General features: G+C 36.8%; 1 protein-coding gene across 6 annotated transcripts in view; it reads left to right on the top strand.

Moving 5' to 3' along the window:
* Positions 1–18,528, top strand: part of tanc2b (tetratricopeptide repeat, ankyrin repeat and coiled-coil containing 2b) — a 223,682-nt gene that overhangs the window by 15,292 nt on the left and 189,862 nt on the right. For 5 of the 6 annotated variants that reach the window (XM_047377857.1, XM_047377853.1, XM_047377859.1 and 2 more), the window contains exon 2: positions 12,175–12,272. The exons of the other annotated variant lie outside the window; for it this stretch is intronic. The gene's annotated coding sequence lies outside the window, so the exon portion shown is untranslated. The remainder of the gene's footprint in view (positions 1–12,174; positions 12,273–18,528) is intronic. 6 annotated transcript variants of the gene reach the window in all.

Below are 18,528 nucleotides of genomic sequence, written 5' to 3'. Positions count from 1 at the left end.
TTGCATGCAATTGTGAAGTGTCCATGTATCCATAGTGTATGTTCATGTCTTGTTCCTGTATGGTTGTGTGCACAGAAGTGGAGACAGAAGTTGTCTAGTGTGGAGGTGGTCATAAAGAACCCCCCCAAAAGTCAGCAGATATGTTGAAAACTGCAGGAGTGTGGTATTTACTAATGCCTGAAATCAGTACCCACCTGCGCCGACCACCACTGCTGACCGTATGCTTCCCTGAAATCCCTGCAAAGCCCAGGGATACAAACCTTGCAAAAGACCGTAACCTCTATCTGCCAACAACCCCAAAACCTGCCACATCACAGCAAACCTGTGGCCCCCGCCCAGCCCATGGCCCTACAGAGGCCCATGAGTGGACCACATGCCATCTCGTGACACCAGAAAGAATGCACCAACCGTTATGATAATAAACTAAATTGCAGTAGTGGATATTTCTGCAACAATTATTCAAACATTGTGGGTGACCTACTGGGTGTGACCATCTGAAGATGTGACAAAGAGAGAGTGCCCATATATAGTTAAAATTACAGCTCATCAAACTGCAGAAACACTTATCTAAGGCAGTGAGAAGACAATAGACTGACTGTGGAGGAAACTCGACGAGTGGCAGCAGATGTGGACCAACGTGTGAAACAGTTTAAAGTACCCTGTACTTTAAGAACTATGTTTTACTTTACACAACATTTTTTTTACATCCATGTATAGTGTTGTATCATGAAGTTCTTAACATGCATTGATAAAAGTTTTATGTGGATAGAATAAAGAAAACTAGCAGCTGCGTTCAGTGTTTTTAAGTTGAAAATAATCTATCTTATGTCCAGAAATTGACTCCAAATAGCTTTTAAATGACCTTGTAACTCTTCCTGCTTTGATGGGCTGCACGGTTTTCTTTCTAAGGGTTTTGCTCATGATTTATCTAATGACTTTATGTTAACACACCCCTATGTACACCAGAGGAGCAAACTCAATACTCCTGTTTTTATGCAGCTCTTCACTTCTGAATATGATCAGGTAATCAAATGCATTCAATTGGCATCACTTAGCTGCTACATTTGTTCCTAAATCCTTTGGAAGCAGCAAGGTCATTGCTGATGTCATTCCTCCTTGGGGTTCTGGTAACATACACCTTCTTGCTCCAGTCCAGCAAACCACCAAAATGTCAGCCTGTATATTGATGTTGTCACTGTACTAAAGTTAAGCTACATTAAAATATATTTATGTTCATAAACAAGTTGGCCTGAAACCTTGTCTAAATCAGACTGATGAATTTATCTTTCCCAAGGAGCTATCTCTGTTACGCACTAGAAGAAGAATTAGGAAGTCTCCATATTTTCCTACGAATTCAGGATTAATTTATAAACCAACATAACCTATTTGAATTAAAAACATAATATTGAACAAGGTTTAATTGCCTTTCAAATCAAGCATTACATTTATTGCACATCAACCAGTGTCTGCTCTCTGCTGATTAACTAAACAAAAGAAGCAGAACAAACATGAACAAGTAACAAAAAAACGACACAAATTCTACGTTTCACAATGTGTAGATTAATAGTCTGACAACGAGCACTGAAAACTTTAAATTAAACTAATTAAAAGTCTAAGAATTACGAGAACCCGCTAATTTAGCCTGCACCAGACAGCAGCTATATAGCAACAATAGAGCGCCATAATTGAGGTCTGAATTGGGCTGTTTCATCTCTCAAGAAGCTAGATTAAGTCTCTGGAGATATTTGCAGCATTCAACTCAGGTTGAATGACTGTTGAGTCTCGACACAAACAGTTGTTCAATTAGCTCTTTGTTGCTCTGTGGGAGGCAAGTGTTGCTACCCCTTCTGGCACAGGTCATTGAATGTCTGGGTGGTCCCTTATTTTGTCCCAGTGGACGCAAATAGTTAATACAGAGGGCAAACCTCCCTAATTAAAGTGGTTAAGCTGACACTTGTCTCCAGCTTGTGATGAGCCTTTCAAGACTCTTCCATAACATTTCTAAAGCATGTAATGCTTTAGAAATGTTTAATGAAAGGCAGAAAGCTTGACAAACAATGATCATTACTGAAATTTACAGTTAATAATGAATTTTCAATTAGCTCAATAAGATTATTAATCAGTTTTACTTGCCACACCCTGGGGTCATTGTTTCCACATGCCTGCAGAATCAAAATTGCTTATATAGAACATGAATGATCTAAAAATTCCAAAACAAATGAAAGAACAGATGACAGGTAAAGTCATTGACATATATTAATCAAGAAAAAGATAGAAAGCAATTTCTAAGGATAAACCACAGTGAGAGCCATTATCCACAATAGAGAAAACAGAACAGTGGTGAACCTTCCCAGGAGTGGCTGTCCTACCGAAATTACTCTTAAGAGTGCATGAATGACCCATTCTGGAGGTCATAAAATAACCCAGAGCAACATCTAAACCACTGCAGGCCTTACTTGCTTAAGTTCAGTGTTCATGATTAAACAACAATAAAGAGACTCTGTGCAGTAGTTGCAACCAATATAAAAACCATTGCAGACCAAAATGAATGCACCTCACATTTGAAAAAAAAGTCAATGATCAGACTTTAGGAAAAAGGTTCTGTGGACGGATGACATATGCCAATAATTGGTAATAAATGCAATAAACAATAATTGGTTAGTTGATGCATTTGATAAGCATCTTTAGTATATGAAAACAGTCTTTTACTTTAATATTTCATACACTGATGGGTTTTATCCTCATCTTTAGTGGTAGTTTTGTAAAGAAATGTTTCACACCAAACAGTTTTTACTGTTTGTTAATACGTTAACCCTTTAGATATAAATATCTTTATCACGACTGATATTAAACATGTGAACATGTCTTCACCACTTAGTTTTTAAACCTTCTTTGAAAATCATAATTAGCTGCTGATTAATGTCATTGATTCTTTATATAATTGGTCAAGTCATTTTTTTTTTTTGTTCATAGTTTCAGATCATGTGGATTTTTGTTTTATTTAATTAATTCTGAAGTGTGGTATTTTTCTTAAATTTAAGTTGCCAAAGAAGCATGATTTACCACACTTGTTCCAAAACTCTTTTTCTTACTGGGCAGAAAAGAAGGAGAGCACCCGCCTTTTCCTCGAGGTTAGGGTCAGCCACTTTCACAGCAGGCAACAGGAAGCCGGAGAGACTGCCGTCTCTAAGCGCCTAATGAGCCTCTAATTGATATCCAGCTGAAAAACCCTGCAGAGTGTTAATGCCACTTCCAAGGAAACTATATTACGTCCTCTCTTCATTTAGCTAACAAGCCCCAGAATGCCCGGAAGCATACATTTTTAACACGAAGCCACAGTAGTGACACAGCAGTTGGTGTTTGAAATTTTTTTCTGTGGGTTCAAGACAGATAACAAACAATTACACATCGATCCACAATCAGTTCTTCTCCTTATGGGTTTATTTGTTTTGTTAGGCCAGCCGAAAAAATAACACTGACCTTAGACTTGGAGTACTGCGGTCTTCCTTTGGTAAGATGCTGTTATTACGGCTGTGTTTGGGATTCACATGTAAGGAAACAGAAACTCATTTCACTTGGGGCTCCGCTTCTAGTTGCAAAGAAAAAAACTAAGTAATATTTTAGCCTTTTCTTAGACAAAACCTCTGTAATGACATGGAATTTAAGAAAGGGGCTAATCCTAGGAAATGGTTTAAACCAGCTTCCCTACTATATCCCATTCTCCATGCTTTGAAGGCTTCAGGCCTCCTGCCAGGACAACTCTGGGTGTGTTGCCCTAAATGTTTCTTTCATGTCCACAATAAAGCTGAAAGTAGCAGCTGCTGTAAAGTGCTTTCAGACTTTATATTTTGAGTGTATTCTGGAAATTGTCGTGTTTGTTTAAACTTGATCCCCATTAATTTAGTGCTTCACTCAAAAATGTACCTGAGACTATAAGCAGAATGACCTGCCAAGCTTCGTCTCTATTTCTTTTTTTTTATGGTCAGGAAGCACATTGGTTGGAAGGCTTTCAGTCGCCAGTAGTGGGGTTATGGAGATACATGTGGTATATTGCAGCCAGTGCTTGCATGCCAAGCTCCTCTAAGATTCGAATTCTTGTTTCAGTGTTAGCTTCCTGCATGTGTATATCTATGGATTTTCTGTACTGATGTTTATTTTAATCTTCTCCAAGATCTATACTACTATAAGCTAGATTTAGTAGTTCTAGTGTAAACTGGTCTTCAAAGAGAGCATTTTAAGGTGGTGGTGTAGGGACACATCCAGTTGACTCTGTCAACACAATAGAGCCACAGGTTATGCAGAGAAATGTTATGGCAGAAAGTTTAGTGGTAGTTTAGTGGCCGTTTCAAGGACCACCTTCAAATCTTATCATGTAGAGGACTTTTGTTTAAATTTTAAAATACTCATTTATTTTTCAAAAGTAAAGGGTAAAGCATCTCAACAAGACCTCGAATTAATCTGATTTTTCTATTTGTAACCATTTATCTCTACCACTTTGTTTGATATGTATACCACAAGGATGAGGGTTTCCTGATTGTTTTTGTAATGTAGGGGAAAGGCTAAGTGGGAGATAATTGCTTGGGGAAGTAATTTATACAATGCAGTATTATGAGTGTTACGCCAGTAAAAAACAAATAACATTAACATAACATCAAGCAGCATATTAGAAGTAAAATATGGTCATGTCATTTGTCTGTTCACATAAAAGTTTTGACTTCTAATTAAAGGCCAAGGCTATGCTCCAGTCCTGTTGGTAGGGGTAACTAAGTTATGAGGCTATTATTTTATTCAATTAGAGTGTGAGCATGAGCTTTTCATAATCAACGGGGATCAAGAGCCAAGTTTTCCCCAATTGATCTTCTTAATAAGACAAGTTACGGTAATCAGTTCTTTTTTTTACTCAAGATACATTTATTGGGTTTCACAAACATGCTTGAGATCACACTTGTAATTGTTACAGGGTTGACTTTCAAATTACAAGAAATAAACAGAAAATCTTTTGAACAGATAGACCGTGTGATTCCAATCAAACAAAAGAAAACAGAAAAAAGGAAAAAAGAAAAAAAAAAAAAACCCAAAGTAAAACATCCCCTCACCCTCCCTAAATAATCACTGCCAAAGTTATGCTGTCGCTTCACCACACTAAGAGCCTGCCTAGAGTATTATAACATGCTGTTGCTCTCCTAAAAATGTTTAACTGCCCAAAAGCTGAAAATGCTGTCAAGAAAGGACCCCGTGAACTGTCAAAAGCATCAAAAGATCATTGAAATCAGTATCTGATTTTTTTCAAGTTTTAGACGAGACATGATATCTTGCAACCATTGTGACTGAGATGGTGGAGAGGCATCCTTCCATTTGAGCAGGATTGCATGATGCACTAAAAAAAAGGCAAAGGCTATAGACTGTTTTTTAACAGTGCCTAAAATATTCATGCTCTCTAGGACCCCCAAAAGACCTGCTATTGGGTTTACTTCCTGTTTGACACTGAATACTGTAGATAATGTGCCAAATACTTCTTTCCAGTAGTTACTGAAGTGTAAACATGAAAACGGTGGCTAACAGTAGGGTAAATAGAAGACTGTTTAGCCTTAGAAGTATGGGCCCGATGTACCACCTAAACTGGACTAACTGATGTCGAGCACAAAGTGAAGATGAATTAAAACAGAGCTGAGGCCTAGGTGTCCTCAAAATTAGGAAGCCCTATATCTCTTTCCCAAGCCATCTTAATTTTATCCACCAGGGTTTTTTTAAGATCTACCATGATATTAAACAATTTAGAGATAAGAGCTTTCTTTGGTGGGTTAAGTGACATAATTTTGGCAAATGTTTCCATATCTGTGGTAATACAGAAAGTTGTGTTTGAAGATGGCGAAAAAAATCGGAATTTAAAAGGTCAAATTTGTCTTTCAATTGTATGAATGATGCCATGCTATCATCTATAAGTAAATCCCTAAAAGGATTGAGACCACTTCTGCGCCATCGCTGAAAGCCTGGATCTGTAACAGAAGGTTTAAAGAGGTGATTTGTGGCAATAGGACTCCAAACAGAAAAACTGCAAAGGCTCAAGTGTGATCATGTGGTGCTCATAATCCACAGGGATTACTCACAAAGCAAAGTTTGGCTCAATTAATCTTTTTAATAAGACAAGTTAATCGATTCTTAAACACAGTCTGGAGCTATAAAACAGTGTGCCTCCTATATTATTCAGGAGATATTTTGAACTTGACGGGTAATTTACTGCTCTACTCTTCCATGTAAAAAATATATGAATTGACTAGTTGACAGTAAAGGTTCTGTTTTGTTCAGTGTTACCTGTTGAGAATATTTTTGTTATGATTATTTTAATTTCATTTTACACAGCATTTTTTTCTAGACCTGTTAATTATAGATTCTGCTAGAACCTCCGATGGGAGGATGAATTGTTCTTGGCTTTAATGGCTTTACATCCAGCTATCTTCCCAAAAAGCATTTTTGCCCCTTATCTTGGCAAAGACGCCCAATCACATGTGATGGGGAGTGTTCTTGAATATCAGTTTTCAAGTTTGCTCCAGATTCTTGATTGAACATAGTTGTTACAATTGACTAGGCTATTTTAACACATGAATATACTTTGATCTAAACTGTTCCTTTCTAGCTCTGGCTGGATGTTTAGGGTTGCTGTGCTTCTGAAAGCTGAACGTTCATCCCAGCCTGAAGTCTTTTGTAACCTCTTTCAGGTTTTCTTTCAGGATTACCATGTATTTAGCATCATCCATCCTCCAATCACTCTGACCAGCTTTCCTGTCCCACAGCATTCCACCACCTTATGTCTCACATAGGGAGGTTGTATTCAGGGTGATGTGAAGCAATACCTTTTAGCACATAGGCCAAAAGTTCAATTCTGATCTCATCTGACCAGAGCACCATCCTTCATATGTTTGATTAGTATTCACCCTCCTTTATTCTGATATCCCTTAAAAAATCCATTGCAGTTTCCTTTAAAAGTCACCTAATTAGTAAAATCTACCTGTGTGTAATTTGATCTCAGTTCCATTTTACAGTTCATGTGTAACCTTGTGTTGACCCATCACATGAAATCCCATAAAAATACTCTAGGTTAAAATAGATTGACACAAATGTTGACACTCTTTTCTTTACTGTGTATCTACCTTTTGGAAAGGGTTGACCTATACTAAAAAAATATGAAAACATGGAAAAAATATCTGAATAGTTGCATTTTAGTAAAATATTTACCTGTAAAATTGATATTGGGTCCTAAAAGCCTGGAGTTTAGCTTAACACCATTTTATGTAAGTTACTTGTTATTCTCATGGGTGTACTCTCTTCTGTTGTGTTTTAAATGTACAGGTCCTTCTCAAAATATTAGCATATTGTGATAAAGTTCATTATTTTGTAATGATGAAAATTTAACATTCATATATTTTAGATTCATTGCACACTAACTGAAATATTTCAGGTCTTTTATTGTCTTAATATGGATGATTTTGGCATACAGCTCATGAAAACCCAAAATTCCAAGTATTGAGTGCATAACTGTACATGATTATTTGAAGGTTGACGTTTTTTGTATTAAAAACACTTTTCTTTCATTGGTCGGATGAAATATGCTAATTTTGTGAGATAGGAATTTTGGGTTTTCATGAGCTATATGCCAAAATCATCCGTATTAAGACAATAAAAGACCTGAAATATTTCAGTTAGTGTGCAATGAATCTAAAATATATGAATGTTAAATTTTCATCATGACATTATGGAAAATAATGAACTTTATCACAATATGCTAATATTTTGAGAAGGACCTGTATTTCGATCTCCATGTTCTGAATTTTTAGACCTTTGGCATATATAAACTACGGTCAGGAGAGAAAAACCATATGTTCTGAGCATTTCAGCCAAGTATCTGTCTGTTACATTAAACAAAACAATACGTTTTTCATGGTGTGAAGTTTTAGATTTGCAAAAAGGCATTTGTAATGCATGAAAATTTAAACATTCATGGTCCTCCAGAGGGAGATGAGCAGCATAGGCTAAATACTGTAATTAACACTGAAATAGGAGAACTTAGCTATTGGGCTCATAATTTTTTTTTGTATCTTGATTCTGGCCTTTTCACTTATTAACTTGTACACACAGTGGACAAATGAGAATTATGCATGCTGCCAGATTATTAAGATTGTAGAATTTTATGGGATTAGATTTCTCTGGGTGTTATTTATATTATGTTTGCCAGAGGTTTTCAGCAAAAAAAGATAAATTGAAGCCAACATAACAAATATCCCTGGGAAGAGTGCTGCTCCTTGTTCTTCTCTAATTATAATCTGTTTGAGCAGAAAGCTGTCTCTTGGATGTGAAACCTCTGGATTCAAGTGGCAAGAAAAGTCTCTCTGAGCCATGTTTCTTTTTCTCGGAACCTTTCGTCTAATTTAAATTTGGATTTAAATATTAGGGCATTTAGGACAGCGCCTTATATAATAATGCATAATGTGTATATATTTAATTTGAGCAAATCCAGATTTAAAAATAAATCAGCCAACATATTAGGATGTCACAGATACAGTATTTTCTGAATGACTGCATTTTCCCTAAAGCCCTTTTGATGATTGATTAAGCTATAACTTTCTCTATTTCTGTATTTCATTTAATTTCATTTAGATTTCTAGTAGCTGAGTTAACCTAGGTAAGGTGTTTGCAGCTTGGTCTAAATGTGCAAGGTCTTCCCTACGGAGAGCAATGTGGCAGCTATAATTAGAAAATGGTAAACAAATTATCCAGTGAATCCCTGATTATTGTGTTGCTGCACTTTTTCTAAAAAACCCCCCCCCCAAACATCTTTGTGCATAACTTACCTTCTGTTTTCAAAATTACCATCTTACATTCTACGATTATAGCAGGAGTAAAACCTGAGGATTTAGCAGCAGGAAAACTTGAAAAACTTTGCCTTCTGTAGATTGAATAAATTGTTAAATTACACTTGAATTTTATTTTAATTCAGGAATGATTTTTTTTTAGAATACTGCAGCATTCTGTTCATAAACTCGGTTGGACTAAATGACTTTCTTTCTATAAAAAGTTTGTGCAGACCAGCTGTATTTCCACTGGGATTAAATCACAAACAGATGTACCGTGTACATCTGTACATTTGGTTGCACAGGATTTACTTTAAAGGTATCAGAGCAAAGGTGGTTGTAAAAAATATTGAAAATCAATTATCATTTTTCTTATAATTTACAATCATTTACTACATTGTTTTTGGTGATGAAATATATTGTGGCAACTTTGATCCTTTTATTGCCAGAGTTTATTTACAATTATCTAAAAAATAACTACATTGTGTTTTTCAGTCAAGCAAATATTTTGCATAATTGGGGATAAAAGTAATTAAATACATTTTCAGTCTCAAATACGAAGACTAAACAGGGCTTTGAATTTCTGTAAAATCCATTCTGGTTCATCATTACAGTATATCCTGCCTAAAACTGTAAAATCCCAATCATGGGTTGTTTACACTCCGACCACTAGGTGGCAGCAAATTGTTTCCATTACCATCCTTGGTATGTATAGAATATGCATCAAAAGGACCTCGGCTGCATTCAGACTGGAAGCAGTTTGAGGTGATCCTGTGTCAATAGTCTAAAAAGAGTTTAAGATTTAAGGAGTTGCCTGATTTCTTGAAATACTGCAGTTTTCTGTGATCCACTGTAACTGGACCTGATCTATGTAAAAAATATTTAGATTTGTAAAATATGCTGGAAGACTTTTATTCTTTCCTTCCACTTTATAATTTTGCACAACTGTGTGCATTTTTCCCTTTGTTTTAAGCATAGTCTACAAAGAAGTCATGGGTAGGGATGGGCATTTGCGGTATTGTTTATCATTATTATAAAACATTTTTTATTATAACAATTTAAAATTATCGTAACAACGATAAATCCACAAGAATGATGTTTGAAACCTTCAAAAACTGCCAGTATTTTCGGGATTGTTATTTTTACTATTTTCTCTGCTGTTGGTTTCCTTGAGAGCATCAATAAATATCAGTGAAATAATAATATTCGAAAATATTATTAAATGCAGTTTATGTAACCGGTGTCCTGATGAAGCCTATGTTGAAAGTGTATCTTTTTAGGAGCAGTATTTGCATTTGTGGGGCTATGATTGCTATCACATGCAGTCACAGCCATACACTTGCTTAAAAGACTGCAAAGAAGTTTTAAATAGTCTTAGTCTTTTATCATCCCTTTTATCATTATCACAATAGCACCACTAAATATTGTGATACAATTTTAAGTCCATTTTGCCCATCCCTAGTCAGGGGTTTCCTTAAGCCTGCTTTATCCGTTTCATAACCAGTTTTGAGGGGTGTTTCTTACATCTGATGCAGCAGGTCACCTTCAGATGAAAGAAAGTTGATCAAGATAATCATGAACAGCAAAAGAACTGCCAAGGCTCAAGTCTCCTATTAACTGGAAACTGCTTAACCTGGGTGCACTGTGAACAGTGCAGTAAATTTAACACCAACAGCATGAGACGGTCTTGACCAAAGCCCTTGATCCAAAATACGATTTTTCATGCTTGACTTGACTCAGGTTGAGGCTTTGAAATATAAGAACTCAGTACCAACCATAAACTATAGTCGTGGTAGCAGCATGGTGTTGGGGTATTTTGCTGCCGCTGGCACGGTTGCATCGCTCAAATTGAGGATAAAAGTAATGACAAAGGATTACCAGCAAATTTTTCTACTCCATTTAAATTAAAGAGCCAGACGGTGGAAACCTGGAAACAGATGGGTTTTCAAACTGGAAAGGTCTCCTAAATAGATCTTAAAATGTTTTTTGGAATAATTAGCCAGCTAACTTTGAGCTTCTGGGATAGCCTGACCTCAATAATTCTAGACCATGCTTCAAACCTTGATTCTATGGCAAGAAACTGACCACTTTAAATCAAATCTACCATTTCTGCCAAGAGGAGTGGTCAAATTTCCAACTAGAATTATGTCAGAAACATGTTGAGTTTTTATTTATAATTTTGACCCTGTGTGGTTTAGAGAATATCCACAATAAATGAAAACATGTGCATCCAATTTTTTTAATAGCTCATTGAAGATGTATCTTGTTTTATTTTTTTCACCCTGAAAAACAGTTTAAATGCTTCATTAAAAACTCAGTGGGAACGTTTGTGGCCAATGAGTGTACGCAAACTTCTATTTGTCATGTTGCTATTTCGCTGTTTTGTCTGACCCTGCAGTGACCCTCCAGTGAGCTGTTTATTTCTCTGGTAAATACTGGAGTATATTGCTATTTCTTTGAATAGCATTACCTTAAAGGGACGGTTCAGAAATTTTAAAGTAGGGTAAAAAGGTAGATAGTTAATCCTAATTAGGGCAGCACCTTATATTGCAAATGTATTGTCGTCAAAGTATCATTGGACGCTATGTCAATTTTGCAAATAATGGCTTTACTGTAATTAATATTAGGTAATAACACAAGTACAGTGCAGTCATGTTCAGAACTATATTTGAGATGAATAAAACTGTTATAAGGCATTAGCCTGCAAGATAAGAAACTGCATTTTCAGGCATCAAACCTGGTAATAAAATGTGAATAAGCTATGAAAGGTTGTGATGCTAAATATTTTATTGTTTTAACAATTACTTTTTAAAACCATAACATATTTTTAAACCAGAAAAGGGTCCATTCCTAATTGCCCCTTTATTGTTATTATACACTTATATATTTTTTTGGACGGGACAGTCAAACATGCAGTATTCCAGCTTTACATCTTTCACAGTTTCTGTTCATTTAGCTTTTATCACATGACTTGACTACATCTCCCACACAGATATTTGAGCTCTACTCTTTCCTGCCCATAACTGGCTTTCTAATGGCATAATGATACATTTAGTCAGAATGCTTAGAAGCTCAACATGACAACTATGAAAGCAGCATTTCATTTTAGATCCTCCCACTGAAGAATAAAACAACTGTCCCAGTCTGTGCTGTGACAAGAACTCCTTGTTGACACACATGCATTTTTTTCTGCATTGCTAGCCACTGTTTGTAGTCTCTTTTTGGAGAATGGATCAACAACACGCTCCCGCTCCATAGAATTGCAGTTTTTTCCTTATGATAATTTTACATCAGCTTAAAGTTTTGTTTCATGTTGTTGCCTTTGTAGTGAATTGTGGAGCGTCTCTTCTGGAGTAGGATTTCAGTTCAGCCCTGTCAAATGTAGCGCTTCACTGCTCCCAAAGCTGGATTTGTTGTCTACTCAAGGTGAGTCCTCTCTTAGGTTTCCCTGCACTTGAACTTTACACCAACTGCTGCGCTTCTCAGAGCTCAGGTTTTCTATAGTAGAATGCTAGAAAACATATAAGCAACCCAACTGTTTAATGTTGTTTAGCAAACCTTATTTTCTAAAACATTTCATGTTTAACTTCAGAAATAAACAAGGAAAGGCTAACAAATGGCTCACGTTTTTATAGTATTTGCACAAAAATTAGGAAAAAAAAATTTATAACATGAAATAGTCAAATGTATTTAGATCAGAAAAGCAATATTTATATCTGCTTCTGTAAAGTTATTAACCCATAGTGATTATTACAGTTATAATATTGTTATCTATAAAACTGAAGTTGTTGTGTTTAGCCATAATGACCAACGTTACATTTGAGGTCAGCGCTGAAAAGGTATGTGCAAGCAAAGCGGCCTACAAACCTGACCCAAGTCATACAGTTGAAAAGGCAATTTTACCAAATACTCAGAAAATATATGTAAATATTGTTGAATTTGATGAAATTAAAACAAAATCTCTAAGAAAATTTTATATTTCCTCATCTGTTCATCAGATTTTTTTTTTAGAATAGGAATAACAAGACTGCTTAAGCCAAGTTTCCGTTTTTATTGGGGATTTCACTGGAGATGATGTCATCTCCTCATCCAGCTGTCAGTCAGTGTTGTTTCTTAGACGGCTGATGGATGTGTCAGCTTGGGGCTGTTTCAATTACTCCTTGTCTAGCCAGGCATGAAACGGTTGTTTAGATCTAAAATTGATTCAAAGTCAGAATAAAGTCTTCAAATGTTGCCAAAGATGATGTAACAGTGATACAACAATGAGCCAGTAGAATGAGGAGGAAATTCTGCAGCTTCAATACAAGCATTTAACACCTAATGCCACATGTATCATTTTGATACAAGTATCCTCATCAACTAAGTTAGCTCCTTCTGGGGTAAATAAATCGCACAAAAAAATATTTTGCCCAAATATTTGACAGATTTCTTTCTGGTTTATCTAGTTTGTCACACTTAAATGTTTCAGATCATCAAACAAATTTTCATATCTGACAAAAATAACATGAGTAAATACAACAAACAGTATTCAAAGGACCTTAAAAATGGTTGTTCCTATTTTGGTAGCAACAACTGTCATCAAGCATTTGCGTTAAATGTTAAGTGTTTTACACAACTGGAGGGATTTTTGGCCCTCTTGTCTTTGAAGAATTGCTTTATTCACCCACACTGGAGGGTTTCTGAGTATGAAAGGCCTGTTATTTTTGTCCTATTTAAAGGTGCGCTTGCTGGTGAACTTTAGATAATTTTCCTGGCGTACAACTCATGTGCACTTGACCTTAAGATCACAAACTGGTGCCAGGAAATTCTCCTTTATGAGATTGACCATAACAGCATCACAACAATGTTGACTGTCGGTTCTTTTTCTGATACTTCCTTCCAGTCCCCAAATGGTGCGGCTCTTCACGTCTCATCTTGATTATGGTTCAAAAGGCTAGGTTGGTTTGGATGTCCTTTTTTCCTTAATAAATTCAATCATTTGAAAACTAAATTTTGTATTTAATCAGGTTACCTATTTTTGATGATCTGAAACATTTATGTGTAAGAAGAAAACAAAAACAGAAGTAATCTTTAAGGAGTGAGTACTCTCTCACTGCTCTGTATGTTGCTAAACATATTTTACACATTCATTTTTACAGCCTGTACAAAAATAGAAAAGGCATGAAAAAAACGTTTGCATCTTTTTAGTAACAATAATTAAATGCCCCGAAACGCTTAACCTATCAATTATGATGCAAACAAAATTATGTAAAATATTTTGTCTTATAAAAGCATCCAATGACCAGTTAAGTTTGAAAATCTAAATTTTCTTACAATCATTAATTGCTTTAAAGTGTTAATGTTGTGTTCTCTTGGCACATCATGTCTGTAATGTGTTTGGTTTGTAAACTATGCCTCAGGAGACACTTTTGTCAGCTGTTACGAGGAGTGCGGCTCCCAGGCTGCAGAGAGGTATGCAGGGTTACATCCTTGCTTCCTCACGTGCACACATCTGTGGCCTTTAAGATGCAAGCTGGCAAATGGAGTGGAAGAGTAGCCCCATTAAACCCCGGCTCTCCTCTGAGAGGCAGGTCAGGGGCTCCGAACGTTGCTCTCTCGTTGGGCAGCAGAAAGTGCTGACGCAATTTTTTTTGTCTGGCTAAAATGCCTTCTGACCACATGACACTGGCTCTTTTCTTCCTCTGAGATTCCCCTGGCCGTTAAAGCCGAGGCTACACAAAGGAGACGCAGTATGCGACCGCTTTTTAGGAGGTGGCATAAATTATACTTGTGCCATTAAAACCGCTGCAAAGGTCTGCATTGCTCACATTTTTAGATGGTGAGCAAATAATTTTTTTGTCTCCAATGTTAATTGTGTTTAAGCTTTTTTCATTTTATTATTCAGCACAGTTAAGATATTCCGGGAAACAATGATTTTTTTTTTTTTGGTGTAGAACGGCTTCTAAAATAAATCATACTCTTTGACATCTGTTCAGATGCACAAATCCTGTAATTTATAAAGCTCTCTGGTCTGAGAGAAAGCTCCCTCGGCCCTTTTGCTTGCAGTGCAGATCTGTCAGTTTGTGACGACCTGGAATGGTGGCTCCTGTGCTGGTCAGTGGTGCAGAGAAGCAGAAATATTACATTGTCTCCAGGGCGCTAAAGTATTGGCTTTAACTGCTGTTAGGTTGCATCAAACTTGACTCACTTTCTGGTGTTTTTCTAGATAGTTTCCCTCACAGAGGAGACTTTACGTATTTAAGCCTCTGGATATTGTTATAGTCAAGCAGTTGCATTATGTATTTCCTTTAATAGTATCAGTCATGCATCGGCCAACCAGGTTCTGCAGGGTTTAAATCTCTGCTCAGTGCTTCAGGGAATAATGCTGATGAGAGCGATCTGTGTTGTCAAAGCTGCTGAGGGAATGTGAAGGAGAAGGTTGTTCCCCATTGGGGTGTGTGGGTGGGTGAGCTGCAGTCCACGGCTACTCAAAGGGAGCTGTGTTAAATCCAACACACTGAAACCCACAAACGCCAACTCTGACAGCCAGTTGTGACAAAAACCAATTTAGGTGGCATGAAAAATCCTGTTTGAGCTGTGAGTTGCCCTCTCTTTGGCTTAACCTTGTTTCTTTGATTTTTTTTTTTTAAGCCCTCCATGTGGTTGGGGTGGACTTTGAGAGAACCCGTGGATGAGGCAAGAGTTTTTTTTCCAAGTATCTCAGATATTTAAGGAATACTGTGCTGGCTGAATGGATGGATTTTCAAACGTAATATTTCAGTAAAACTGACAAGTCTAAAATAAAAAAATAAATAATACAGGTTTCTTCTGTTTTACTTATAAAAATATTTCTCATGATCTGAAACATTTAAGCTTGACATATAAGAGATAAAAATAACCTGATCCATCTATGTTTCATCATGCAGGCTATCTTATGCAAACAGAAGTTCAAGGCAGTAATTTCAATAAGCAGTAATAAACAAAAAACAAACATTTACAATCAAGCTTTTATTTTTAGAAAAGGTTGAAATTAAATACAGATGTCTATTTTTTGAAACAAAGATGCAGATTATAGTTGGGTGGTATCCCAAAGTATTCTATTGATTTATTTAGTAGTAACAGCAATATAATACTTTTGTCATGTATTTATTATTATTAATATATTAATATATAACTGTCCTCTTACCTTGTGGCAGTCTCCTACTCAATATGGCTCCATTATCAAAGCCTTTATTGTGCATCTCAATAGGTGTCTGAAAAGCTAATTGGAAATAAAACCCACACAGATATATAGTATCGTATTTTCCGCACTATAAGGCGCACTTAAATCCTTTAATTTTCTCAAAAAATGACAGTGCGCCTTGTAATCTGGAGCGCCTTATATATGGATCAATTGGTTAATTGGTTGATCCATACTGGTTGTACACGGCGCTCTGTCAAAATGTTTCAGTACGACTGGTAAACTACAAAGCCGCACCGCTTGCAGCATTACGGCTACCGTAGTCAGGGGCGTCGCCGAAGTAATAGCGGTAAACACCTGTACTGTGCTTACTCATAGTCCAACACCACTTGTGTGTGTATAACGACCCCAAAATGGCACCTTTCAAGAGACACGCTTACGATGCTGAGTTCAAACTCAAGGCTGTCAGCTACGCAGTCGAACATGGGAATAGAGCAGCAGCGAGAGAATTCAACATTAATGAATCAATGGTACGGAACTGGAGGAAGCAAGAAGATGACCTGTGCCAAGTAAAGAAGACTAAAAAGAGTTTCCGAGGGAATAAAGCGAGATGGCCACAGTTAGAGGACAAACTCGAACAGTGGGTTGTTGAACAGAGAGCAGCAAGTAGAAGCGTCTTTACAGTCACTATTCGTATGAAGGCAACAGCGCTAGCACAGGACATGAACATCAATGAATTTCAAGGCAGTCCTTCTTGGTGTTTTCGTTTTATGAAAAGACGTAATCTCTCCATCCGCACATGAACTACCGTCTCGCAGCAACTGCCAAAAGATTACCAACAAAAGCTGGCCACGTTCCGCGCGTACTGCAAAAACAAGATCACTGAAAAGAAGATCCGGCCAGAGCACATCACCAACATAGACGAGGTTTCACTCACCTTTGATATTCCCGTGAACCGCACGGTGGAGAAAACGGGGACCAGTACAGTGTCAAACGTTTGACTGCAGTAGCTTCTATTCTATGCGCCTTATAATCCGGTGCGCCCTATATATAAAAACAGTTCTAAAATAGGCCATTCATTGAAGGTGCGCCTTATAGTGTGGAAAATACGGTACTTCTTTAAGCCTTCCTGTTAACATCTTAAAGTCTCACTCTCTCCTGCAGCTAGTATGAAGCAGACATGTCTCAACATGTGATTGAAAATGCATTTTTCTTTTGAAATTGCTTCTTGAGCTCTATAGCTCCTCTAAGAAATGTCTTTAATACTGAAAATGTTTAACTTAATTTTTTTTTCACTCAGTAACAACATCCGCATGAAAGACTGTTGTTACAGTAATCTGCTAAAGCGAAGTGTGGAGTATTCACTGATCGGAGAACAGCTAATATTTTAGTTAAGAATCAACTGATTCAGGTCCTAAACCGATTCTGCTTTTTCTATGTGATTGTATGGTATTAAAAACTTTAATTGGAGAATTACCTGTTAAACCTCTTAAAAGCTGTTAAATTCAGCAGGACAAGCATTTCTAGGCAGACAAAAGTACCACATGTACACCACTGGTGTAAAATGTTGAGATAAACAAATACAGTTTCTGTAACTGTGCAAAGCTTTTATTTAAATATTAAAATATAAAACACTCAGACAATTTGCTTGACTAAAAAGGTAAGGCTCTGCTCCTACGGACCTGGACTTGTTTCTGGTCAGGCTGATCCTGGCTTAAGTCACAGATGTCATCTTACAATGTAATGATTAAAGTGGCAAGCTACTTAGGGATTATTTTATTGTCTGTGGGCTGCTTAATCCGGCACAAACATAGTGGGAAGGGATGCAGGGTGAATAGTATGAATTTACAGGGTAACGTCAGCTGCCCTTGGTGGCCTGTTGCCAGGAAAGGAGTGTATCCTGTTTAGCCCAGAGACCAACTACATAGTGCGCCTTGTTGCTTGTGCTGCTGGTTTGAAAGCGAAGGATACGCAGTGTTTACTGACTTGTATGTTTTTAGATACAAGCTGGCCCTAATTGTCATGCAGCTCATTAAAGCATGTTAGGTTGGCGTCTTCGAAGCTGGATGCATTGAATAATTCTGGAGTCATATGCTCGGGATGAATGTAGATGGGGAAACATTGGTAGCTGCTTTTTATTTTTTATATTTAGTGAGGATTGTCTTGTTTGTGTTTGGCTTCTCGTTTAATTTTTTTTTTTCAGCTTGAATCCAAACGGCAGCACATAGCACACACCATGTGTCACTTTGTTTCACAACTATACAATTACTGATGCATTAAGGGAAGGCATATGGCCATTTTTAGAGAAATGTTTGATTAGTTCTCCACAGCAACCACACTGGAGGCTTCAACAGATGACACTGTAATTGTAACCTGACTGAACCTTACTACAGAAACCCATAGAGATGATATTTAAGATTTACTCTTGATGATTTTGGCTTACAGCTAATGAAACCCTAAATTCAGTTTCTCAGTAATTTAGACTGTTGTATACCAAGATAATAATATGATCTACTCCCTGTT

This window comes from Girardinichthys multiradiatus, chromosome 10, assembly GCF_021462225.1.
Source record: "Girardinichthys multiradiatus isolate DD_20200921_A chromosome 10, DD_fGirMul_XY1, whole genome shotgun sequence".
In the NCBI taxonomy this organism is placed as follows: Eukaryota; Metazoa; Chordata; class Actinopteri; order Cyprinodontiformes; family Goodeidae; genus Girardinichthys; species Girardinichthys multiradiatus.
The sequence above is the reverse complement of the archived record's forward strand: the minus strand, read 5'-3'. Positions and strand labels throughout refer to the sequence as shown.